General features: G+C 45.1%; 1 pseudogene; it reads left to right on the forward strand.

Annotated features, from left to right (window-relative positions):
- Positions 1-10,360: 10,360 nt before the first annotated feature.
- Positions 10,361-10,479, forward strand: LOC148505462 (5S ribosomal RNA; annotated as a pseudogene).
- Positions 10,480-10,871: the final 392 nt, after the last annotated feature.

Genomic DNA, 10,871 nt, shown 5'->3' on the forward strand with positions numbered 1-10,871 from the left:
GTACTGGGATGACACCTTCTGTTGCTATGAGACTGGGATGCCGCAATACAGCACATGATACTAGATGATGCATCCTCCTAACCTGTGTATTACCATTAATCACCTGCCCTGTTAGTCCATTAGCTGACTGTCATATCAATTTTTATATGTTATTTCACTTTCTACTATTCAATATACAATGTGGGGCTTATCTGTTGCTGCAGCCAACAGACACAATACATATGTGTCATCTAATACTTTGCAAATTGTTTTATGTTTCTTTATTTATTCCACTTATCTTTATGTTGTTGCTCCCCAGTCTGTATCCACAATTGTCTTATCATTTATTTAATTTTTATATGCTTGTTCTCAACTTTTCAAAGTTTCTAAATCATCTGAGAATGTCACTGACCCTCTTTTTGAGATGAGTAATTAAATACACCTGTCTGTAATTATACTGACTGCTCACGCTATAAATTCCCCTCCTGGAGTAAGGTCTAATACCTCTGAGGAAACAGCCAGACTTACTAAGGCTGAGAAACGCGTTAGTTACCTTACATGTGGAGATCCAGAAAGATAATAGACTTTTCATTGCTGTGCACAGTGACTGCACAAAGAATTCCATCACCTCGTTACACACCGCAGTGAGCTCACTTGATAGCGGGACCCGCTTAAACCCCAAATCGGCTTATCCTGAAAGACAACACCCAGACTTTCAGTGCTCACACAGAGCTCCATTCATTACAGACGGGACTCAGTCTTCTTGCAAACGGACAGCCTGTAATCACAGAGCGGCAATCCGGACACTGCCCTCTGATCACCTTACCCGGGTATCAACACGCCGGCTCAGGTTAAATTAATTATAATACCTTACAGGCTACCTTGTACAACCATCGTACATTTAAAGTGTGAGTCTTCATTCCCAAAGACATCAATGACTGCTCATATGGATATGCACATTTAAACGAGTATATACATTTTTTCTATACTCTTCTTACTACATGTGCATCATATAGGTTACCAAAGGAGCCTACCAAGTTGCTCCCCCATTGAATGAGGAGAATTTCTCATATCATTTGTTCTCTATTTGCTGTTTGTTTTTTGTTTTTTATTTTATTTTATTTTAACAGCGCTGTATGTTATTATTTTAACTTGCACTTGTGGATACATGTCAGACAAACATACACCGATTATCAGTAGGATTTATTGAACTATTCACAGCCAATGTGTTTTAGATACTTTTTTACTGTGCATTAAATGCTTATTTATTTCAAATGCATTGACTACATTGTCTTGTTCTCTATTCAGGTTAGAGACACATTCATTCTAATATTATTGTCTCTTACCCCAGGTTTTCTGTTATATATTGTGCTCCCAATTGTTTTGTCTTTCTTTGTTATATCTATCCTAGGGGCTAGCCACCTTTCCTTTGGTTGAGCAAAATATATGCAGATTTTTTATCCTCACTTGATTGCTACAGCGCCACTTATCTTGGGTTTCTGTTAGTCCATTGGTTAAATTCATTTCTTAAGCCTGCTTGTTCATTGCTGGTTTGCCAGCTATAGTATGTCTGACATGTGCTTCCGGTACTTGTCAGTCGTGTATCTGCCCATTTCTGCCTCTGCTTCAGAGATTCTCAGCTATTACTTTTATTCCATCATCTAGATTTCTGTTTTTCTGTGAGCTGCAGTATTCTCTGGGTCTTTGTCACCACGGCCCTCAGGGTTGCATCTCAGCCTTTAGAACATGGCTCTCAAGCCGTAACCCTGGCTCTCCAGCTGCACCTTGGCTCTCAAAGCCACACCTCGGCCTTCAAGGCCACATCTCAGTCTGAATTCCCATCTGCTTTCCAAGTCGTACCATGGCTCTAAATGCGGCAACTCTGTCCTCTGTCCTCAAGTCCGCATCTTTGCAGAAGCATCTATCGGCTCTCCAGCTGCACCTCGGCTCTCCAAGCCACACCTCGGCCCGTAAGGTGCATCTCCACCTGAACATCTATTGGCTCTCTAAACGCATCTAGGCTTTCAAAGCCGTACCACAGCCTTCAAGGCTGCTACTCAGCCTGAATTTCCATCGGCTCTTTAAGCTGCACCCTGTCTACTCCTCCTTGAATACCTCACCATATCCATATAACAGTCACATAACATCTTGTGATGCTAGGATAACCGTGTAAGCATCTACTATCTTAACTTTAAGTCCCGGTGGCCACCTAAGTACACTGCCCTACAATCAGTCAATGCTTTCTTCAAAGCGTTAGGTCTCCTCTATATTGACCCTGATAAAGCAGCCATGGCTGAGGCAAATCTGCAAACCCTTTAGCAGGGGCAGAAAGCATCAGAGGACTAATAGCAGATAGAATGACTCTGCACTATGCAGTCAATTCTGTCTTGGACTGTTAGAACAAATTAAGGATATCCTGGTCCAACATCCGGTGCCTGAGACCCTGGACAATTTTATACATCTCACCATCCGCATTGACTGCCTCATAAGAGAATGTAGGGTTGAGAAAGACCTCCCATCTTTGTCCCCTCTTTCTCCAGCATGGGATTCCACGGCAGAGCAAGGAGAACCTATGCAGATAGGAGCTTTTTGCTTGTCTGCAGAAGAGAAGCTCAGGAGATGGTCCCTGGGTCTCTGCCTCTACTATGGAAGTAAAGGACACACTGTCAACTCCTGCCCATCCAAGTCGAAAAAAGGCAAGGTCTCATTCTGCTGGGAGAATTACATATAGGCATAGCATCTATTTCTCCCAAAAATTCCACCTTAGTGCATGCGCTTATTCAAGTATCTGGAAGGTGACTAGTGGAGCGGATGAAAATTTTATGGACATTTCCACCTTTAAGACTCTGGGAATTCCTTGCACACCTTATTTCCATCTGCAGGCTGGATGGAAGTCCATTGTCCAATGGTACTGTGGCGCTCCTAGCACCATCCATCCGACTTACTGTTGAAGCTCTACATACTGAATCCATCACTTTTTATTTGCTATGTTGCCACTTAGCTCTGATTTTCCTCGGTCTGCTGTGGCTCGGAACCCACAATCCAGTTGTAGATTGGCAGTCCGGCAAAATTCTCCAATGGGGTTCTGATTTAATGTCTAGGTGTCTCTTCCTTCCAGTACAGGCAAAACAGCCCTCTCCACCATGTTCATTCCCGGAATTGACTGCTACTTATCACGATTTTCTGGATCTATTCTCCATGAAGAAAGCTGATACTCTTCCACTGCATAGGCCTTATGATTGTGCCATCGATATAGCACCAGGCGCTAAAATACCTAAGGGCAGACTTTATGCTCTCTCTATTCCTGAGAATGAAGCCATTGAGGAATACATTCAAAAAAGTTTATCAAAAGGCTTTATCCCTCTTTCTAAATCACCAGTTGGGGCAGGTTTCTTTTTAGTTAAGAAAAAAGATGGGTCACTTCGACCTTGTATTGATTATCGGGGTCTCAACAAGATTGCAGTCAAGAATTCTTACCCTCTGCCATTGATCTCAGTTCTCTTTGACCAGCTATGTGAAGCAACCATCCTTTCCAAAATTGACCTCCGGGGAGCATACAATCTTATTAGGATCAGAAAGAGTGATGAATGGAGGACAGCATTCAACACCCACTCGGGACATTATGAATATTTGGTCATGTCATTTGGACTTGCCAATTCCCCCACTGTCTTCCAGGACCTAATTAAGGATGTCCTCCCAAAGTTTTTAGGTGTGTTTGCTGTAGTTTACCTAGATGACATCCTGATCTATTCCCAATCACTGGATCAACATCACCATCATGTCAGATTAGTACAACAGAAACTTTGTGAAAACCATCTATACGCAAAACTCAAGAAGTGAGAATTCAAGGTAAAAGAAGTCTCGTTCCTAGGATATATCTGTCACGACCTGGCCCTTGAGGTTTCCAGTCAGAGAACTGAGAGTCGGGGTGACTAAGTGGGGAGGAAGTTCATCGGCTAATTCTGGGTGTTGACAAGACCTGACCAGATGCGCGGAGTCTAACTCATTGGTGGTTTTCACTAGTGACTCCTCCAATTGGGATATGGGTTTTAGCTGCACCCAATGAGCAGGTCATGGCCCCCTCATCAGGGAACCAGGAATTAGCAATTGACAGGGAGAGAAGAAGACAAGTGAGTGGCTGGATATTATCAATGGTGAGTATCTGTAATTACTAATGTTAGTAATCCTGAAGTATATTGGTAAAGACTGATGTAGAATATCACTGGAGAAATATCGGTAGTGACCAATGTTGAATACCACTGGTAGTGACTGATGTTGAATTTCACTGAAGTGACTGATGTTGAGTATCAACGAAAAATATTCATAGTGACCGATGCTGAAGAATATCGGTATTGACAATGCTGAATGTCACTGGTAGAGACTGATGTTGAATATCACTGAAGTGACTGATGTCAAATATCACTGAAGAATATTAGTAGTGACTAATGTTGAATATCACTTGTAGTGACTGATGTTGAATATCACTTAAGTGACTGATGTTGAATATCACTGAAGAATATTGGTAGTGACCGATGTTGAATATCACTGAATAGACTGATGTTGAATATCACTGAAGTGACTGATGTCAAATATCACTGAAGAATATCGGTAGTGACCGATGATGAATATCACTGGAGAACATTAGTGACTGAAGTATCACAGAGACTGGTGAAGTGTACTGAGGATACAACAGTATAGAGTCTGGAACAGCGATCCAAAGCTAGCAGCTACTGGAGAAGAGAAGTTGTTCAGGTGACTTCATGTTTCCTGGAGTCCTGCTTTATACCCTTAGGTAGCCATCCATTGGAGGAGAGAGTCAGCTGATAGATGACCAGGCTACCATTGGTGGAGGGTCGGGGCAGATGAGACAGACAATATGGCTGCGCCCATGACCGCCGCTGTGGGAAATCCTATATGGAGGATTGTATGGAAGTCAACAGGGCCCCGGGGATAATACTCAGCATGTCACCCACCACCACACCTGGCATCTGACTGCGCGGATAGTCAGGGAAAACCGATGCCGCAATGAGTAACGGCCGATCCCAAGCTAAATCATGACAATGGGCCTGATTCAGACCCACTCGCGAGCGGCTGTCCGCTCGCAAGTGGGTCGATGGTCTGCACTGAGCATGCGCACGACGGAGGGAGCTCCGTCGTGCGCATGCGCCAGACACGACGAGCGAAGGACTTTCCTTCGCTCGTTGTGTCCGATCAAAGGGGGCGTGCTGTCAATGTTGATTGACAGCACGCCCCCTTTGGTGGGCGTGCCGGGGGCGTGCCTCCCTGACGGGGGCGTTCCCACGGGAACGCCTCCCGTCAGAAGCCGGCCCACTGACATCACTAGTGATGTCAGTGGGAGTGATTTTGGCTCTGATAGAGCCAAAATCACTCCGGAGCTTGCGGTTGAAAACCTCAACCGCAGGCTCCGGCTCGCAATTTCGATGGTCACGATGGTCACGACCATCGCGGCCATCAAAATGCATGCTCGTATAGCCTGTGGGTGGTGACCCACAGCTATACGAGCGTCCAGGAGGACGCTCCATGAAAATGGAGCCCGGCCCTTATTCAGAGCGTGCGCTCTGCTCAGAGCGTACGGCTCTGAATGAGGGCCAATATCATCTCCTCTCGTGGATTTTCCATGGATACTGGCAAATATAAAGCGGTTTGGATTGGGTCTAACCCACTACTTTAAAAGCAATCCAACGTTTCCTCGGATTTGCAAATTGTTACCGGAGATTCATCAAATTCTTTTCCATTATCATGGCACCAACAGTGGAGCAAACCAAAAAAGGAGCTGACACAGCTAATTGGTCTACACAAGCTGTTCTGGCCTTTGACAACCTAAAGACTGCTTTCACCCTTGCTCCTGTCCTTCATAACCCAAATCCAAAGCTTCCATTTGTTGTAGAGGTAAATGCTTCTGAGGATGGAGTTGGGGACATGTTTGGCCTCATTCAGAGGAGGTCGTTAGATGCAAGCAGTCGCTCTGAATCAGGGTGGCTGCTAACATCCTGAACGGCCGCCTCCTTTTCGATTGTTAAGCTGTGGGTTAACACCCACAGCTCTAATGACCGACATGGGTGATGGTCGCAATGGTCAAGACCATCGCGACCATCGGGGCTTACAACCAGACCCTAGGATAGGGTCTGGGCACTCGTAAGCCCAGGGAGCTTCCTGCTCTGTTCGAACAGGAAGTTCCCCACTGACATCAGCAATGATGTCAGTGGGGCCGCCCCCAAATGGCAAGCGTTCCGACTGGAACACCTCCGTTTGGCCTGGCATGCCCCTGGCCTGCCCAGCAAATGGGGCGAGCGGTCACTCAACATCAACAGCTCGCCCTGTCTGCTACAAGACCCCTAACGATGGAGCGCCTGTCATTAGCCAGGTCTCGCGCATGCCCACGAAAGAGCCGGCACTGTCGTGCGCATGCACTGTGGGGCAACATTGAGACGGTTGTGAGCACTCAGCGTTCAAGACCGACTCTGAATGAGCTCCATTGTCTCCGAAGGATCCCCAGAACAACAAACTACATCTGTGTGCCTTCTTTTCTCATAAATTTGCCCCTGCCAAGAGAAACTACGATGTGGGCAATCGTGAGTTACTCACCATTAAATGGGCATTCAATGATAGGAGACACTGGCTAGAAGGGGCCAAATATCAGATCTCTGTCCTGAATGACCATAAGATGTCACCTTCTGTTGCTAGGAGACTGGGATGCTGGATTGTGGCACGTGACAACAAACTACATCTGTGTGCCTTCTTTTCTCATAAATTTGCCTCTGCCAAGAAAAACTATGATGTGGGCAATCGTGAGTTACTCACCATTAAATGGGCTTTCGTGGATAGAAGACACTGGCTAGAAGGGGCCAAACATCTCCTCCATCGTCCTCCTCCATCTCAGCCTGAACTCCCATCGACTGTAAAAGCCGCACCTTCGGCTCAAAAAGCCGCACCTTGGCCCTCAAGGCCACATCTCAGTCTGAACTCCCATCTGCTTTTCAAGCTGTACCTCGGCTCTAAAAGCCGCACCTCGGCCCTCAAGGTCGAAACTTTGCCAGAGCATCCATTTATCTCTTCAGCCTCACCTCGGCTTTCCAAGCCGCACCTTGAACTGCAAGATGCATCTTGACCTGAACATCTATCTGCTCTATAGCCGCATCTTGGCTCTCAAAGCCATACCTCAGCCCTCAAGGATTCTACTCAGCCTGAATATCCATCGGCTCTTTAAGCTGCACCCTGTCTACTACTCCTTGAATACCTCACCTTATCCTGTGATTCAAAAGACGCATAATATCTTGTGACCATAGGATAACTGTGTAAGCCTCTACTATCTTGACTTTTAGTCCAGGTGGCCATCTAAGTACTGGTGAACATGTCCAGTTCTAAGGGAACAGCGGGTGGCAGTTATTGGCAGAAGACCTTATCTGAGTGATTCCTGGGGTCTTACACGGTGAGTCCTAGGAAACTGTAACAGATGGCTATGCTAGCATTAGATCTGCATCCAGTATCTGCCATCAATGCATGTGGTTTTAGACTGTTAATTGAGGTGCTGTGTCCTTGCTACCAAATTCCATCTTGATTCCATTTTACAAGAACAACAATTCATCAACTGTACCAGGACTTAAAAATAAAACTGGTTCTTGGCCTAGAAAATGCCACTGTATCCATTATCCATTTAGCCACAAATATGTGGACAAGCGGTACTGGTCAAACAAAATATTACATGACTGTGACAGCCCACAGGATGGGTATATCACCTTTCACCAGCAGTATCTAACACACAACACCAGCTTATTCACAGGCAGGTTACTCTCTGTATCAGCAGCTTCACTAAGAGGCATATCGGTGTCAACCTATTAGAAAAAGTCAAAGATGGCATTGCAAAATGGCTTACCCTCCTAGCACTTTCCTCAGGATTTGTCATTTCTGAAAACACTTGTAATAGCATTACAACTGGATGAATTTGAACACATCCCATGTTTTGCCCACAAAAAAACTTGGAAGATCAATTTAAAAAAAAAAAAATGAAAGGGGCATGCAGGAGATGCTGTCTGTGGCCATGGCATTTTTGCCACTCAGCAAATGGATGTAGAAGATTGCAGTCGCTGCAAGAACAGTTCAATTTGCCATGCCACCAACTGAAGCAAGAGATAGTGACCAAATGGAATTCTATGCTTTATATGCTTCAGCAAATGGAGGAACAGCAACAAGCCAACTAACCTACACAACAAGCCATGACATAGAAAGAAGAGGGAGAATGTACCTTAGTACAGCACACTGGAGAATACTGTTTGTTTTATGCAAGCTACTGAAACCATTTGCAGTAATAACAAATGAAGTGAGTTTAGACACTGCCCGCTTGAGTCAGGTGATTCCCTTACTACAACTAAAGGAAAAGCAGCTAGAGAAATTGAAAGAGGAGATTAAATGAAGTGATTCTGCTAAGTATGTTGGACTGGCAATGCTTCTATATTAGCTTTTATATAGCAAGGTTTTTATGGAAAATCCCACACATGGGGCATTAAGCCCTCCTATCGATTTATGCATTCACAGACAATATCACAGGAAGGAGAAAGGAGAAAGTCACCCTCAATCCATAAATTACTGTATTCCAAGCGATAAAACAAGGTAAGTAAAAAAAACAGCAAAAGGTAAGGTACTGTAATACTGTGATAACACAGAGTAACTCCTACAAAAATTATGAGATTTGGTAGCTGCACTGACACAGCGGCAAGGCAGCTGATATACATACATATCAGGGTTACAGTGCTGGAGTCTGGTCCGTGCAATGACCAGACCCCCATCAGTGTGTGATGTATGTGGAATGTGGACATGCATTTCGCCTAGCAGGTGGCTTGTTCACCTCTCCAATGCCCCATGTGTGGGATTTTCTATAAAAACCTTGCTATATAAAATATTACATTTGGTGGTGTACTGATGTGCATTACTAATATCATGCTGTGATATCCAAAAACATATACATTTTGTGTCTGTACATATGAGATTATTCCTTAGGTTAATTGATAGAAGTTTTTTCACCTGCAAAACTGGAACATGTGCTGCTTCTGAAATAGTTGAGGGAGATATATATATTACTGACACATTGCCCTCATTTCTGTTTCACAGCTGGCATACTTGTTCAGATATTATCTGTTGCGTGAGTGTGAACTTCCATGGGACTACTGATGTGATTGGGAGCATGGTTTTTGCAATTTTGTTTTTTAAAACATTTGCTTTAAGCAATGTAACAGTAGAGTCTGTTCCCTGCATACATACAGTAATATCATTGTCCTAATAAACTGTTGTCCCCCTGGTCCTTGCAGATCCAACTGTTATAGGGGTGACATATTTAACACATACAGCATACAAGTGGGTAATGGAGATTGGGTTTTTATTGTGATACCAACACAACACAGTAACAGATTCTTATCTCGGACTCAGGGCCTGATTCAGAGTCCCTCGTAAGCGGCCGCTCGTTCGCTCCGAGCGATGTTCGCACATCTGCGCATGCGTATGGGTCGTAATGCGTATGCGCCAACCAGTCATTGCGGTCAGAAATCGAGCGCTCGCAAAATAGCGAGTGCCTGCTACTTTGAGTGACAGGATGAGGCGTTTGTGGGTGGTAACAGGGGAAGGTGCTTGAAAATGGTTAGTGGTGATCCGAACGCAGGCGTGCCAAACGGTCAAAACGGGTGTTTTAAGGGTGTGCATAATTAACAAAGCAGCGTCATCGACCACGTCACTTGGTTGTTTCTTAGCCTGAACTGTTCGCATGATTGCGGTAGGAAAATCCTACCACAAGCACTGCGAGCAGTTCAGATGCCTTTCGATGTACTCGATTAATCAAATAAATAGCGGAGATGACGTAGGATGCGAGCGGCCAGGGGGCGTCTTTACAAAATAGCGAGCGCATGTTTCGTTTGCTCGCTCAGACATAGAGGCGTCAACAGACCGCAAAGAGCTAGCGCTCAATTTAAATAGCCGGCCCCTTTTTCTGAACGAGCGAGCGCAAATAGCGTCCGGCTCTGAATCAGGCCCTCAGTCCATGGTGATACGGACAAGCACACATTAGCGGATAAACAATACTAACACCTATATGTGGTTATTTTTGTTGTATTATACAGAATTTGTAACATGATATGTAATCACATATTGTACTAATATCAGATTATACAGTATTTGCAACATATGTTCAGATGTTCAGATTATATATATGTGATATTTTGACCAGGTGATGACTTGTATGATATACAAATAAAGTACACCTGTGCAATACTTTCTTTGAATTCTGTATTATTTATTTGTCCTCATTTTAGACAGTCCTACAAACACTATTGCTACATGTACACCAAGGCATCCAGACTCTCTCGAATAGGATAATACCTACAGCCACACCATACCGGATATGCCCAATCTCGTCTGATCTTGGAAGCTATACAGTATTGGGCCTGGTTAGTACTTGGATGGGTGACCACCTGGGAATACCAGGTGCTGTAGGTGGGATTTTTAAGAGGTGGATTGGGACAGAGGGCCTGATTCAGATCCGGTTGCAAGCTCTGTGCGCTCGCAACCGGGTCGATGGTGGGCCAGTGCGCATGCGCACAACAGAGCCGGCTCCATTGTGCGCATGCGCGAGACCTGGATAGCGACGGGCACTCAGTCGCTCTGAGTCTCGCAACAAAGGGGGCATGCTGTCGAAGTTGAGTGATAGCACGCCCCCTTTGGTGGGTGGGCCGGGGGAGTGGCTGCCCAAATGGAGGCGTTCCCATGTGAACGCCTCCGTCTGGGGCCGGCCCCACTGACATCACGAGTGATGTCAGTGGAAAAGAATTCGGGCTCTATTAGAGCCGAAATCTCTCTGGGCCTTGCGGCAACGAGACCCTACCATAAGG

This window comes from Taudactylus pleione, unplaced genomic scaffold (assembly GCF_031769625.1).
Source record: "Taudactylus pleione unplaced genomic scaffold, aTauple2 ptg000454l, whole genome shotgun sequence".
Taxonomy (NCBI): domain Eukaryota; kingdom Metazoa; phylum Chordata; class Amphibia; order Anura; family Myobatrachidae; genus Taudactylus; species Taudactylus pleione.